This window comes from Cyprinodon variegatus, unplaced genomic scaffold (genome assembly GCF_000732505.1).
Source record: "Cyprinodon variegatus isolate N-32 unplaced genomic scaffold, C_variegatus-1.0 Scaffold685, whole genome shotgun sequence".
In the NCBI taxonomy this organism is placed as follows: Eukaryota; Metazoa; Chordata; class Actinopteri; order Cyprinodontiformes; family Cyprinodontidae; genus Cyprinodon; species Cyprinodon variegatus.
In genome coordinates, this window is record NW_015151138.1 from 455,922 (window position 1) to 457,142 (window position 1,221).

Genomic DNA, 1,221 nt, shown 5'->3' on the forward strand with positions numbered 1-1,221 from the left:
CAGTCGTTTGAGAACATTGCAAACAGGTCAGCCAATCATATTGCTGTATTATGATTTAAGGTGGGACATATAGCTGTGATTGAGGCAAGAGCCCACAGCCAAACCAATGAAAACAAGTTGTTATTGTTTCTCATGACGTCCGCTGTTTCATTGGCTACTACTATTGGCTAAAATCTAAACTTTGGTAGGTGGGGATTGGGTGTTGCTTTACCGAATCAGTTCATAAGGTTCTGTTTAATGTCCATTCTATCCCATACACTGTTAAGAAAGTTAATGGCAATTGTTGCTCTAACACACAATTGTATTGTAATCTGACTCAGAAATATAAATTTGACATCTAACAAATACAAATACATGTTTGCCCGACTCAAATTCTCAGAAGTTGGTTTAACAAGGAGTTTTAAATCGCCTATACAAGATTTTTTGAGTTCCCTCAACTGTAAACTCATGGGCATGCGCACTGCTCATGTTCATGGACACACCTACTATGGTACGGGGTTTCCTATACTTTTCTTCAAGTGCACAGCCTTTTTCCCTCGCGTTTGAGAAGATTGGCGGACATTGTGGTTTTAATGTTTGTATCTGTTGATATAGTAGCCTTGTTGCACACATCTTGTTCCTGCTAGAACCACTATAGCCCAGACTGCAATTTACCACAGCGCAAACACACACACACACACACACACACACACACACATGCATGCATTCATATCTATTGATACAATGTTTGACTTGAAGCAATAAAAATGTTGTATTAACATAATTTTTTGTGTGTTGAATGATGGGTAGTGAAGACGATTGGTAGAACTAAAGAAAACTGAGTTGATAGAACTCAACTTACAGATAACACTACAAAATCTGAGTTTGTAGAAAACTCAAAATCTATATGTCAAACTCATAAAACAAAGTTGATAGAACTCAGAACTTAAAGGTGAAACTGAAAAACCTAAGTCGGTTGAACTCAAAATTTCTATGTAACACTCCAAAAACCTAAGTTGACAGAACTCAAAAATCTTTGTAAACTCAACCACAGTGAATTTAAGTAAGGAAAACTCAAAAAACCAAATGCACCCCGTTGCCTAGATAATTTAAGTTCTGTCAACCTCTATTTTTTTTTCAGTGTAACAGTTTTTAGCTTCTGAGGAGTCCCAGATTAATAATGTGTAGAACTAAACCTGAATGCTTCATTCCAGTTGAGGGTATGACATTGGCCTTTTCCTT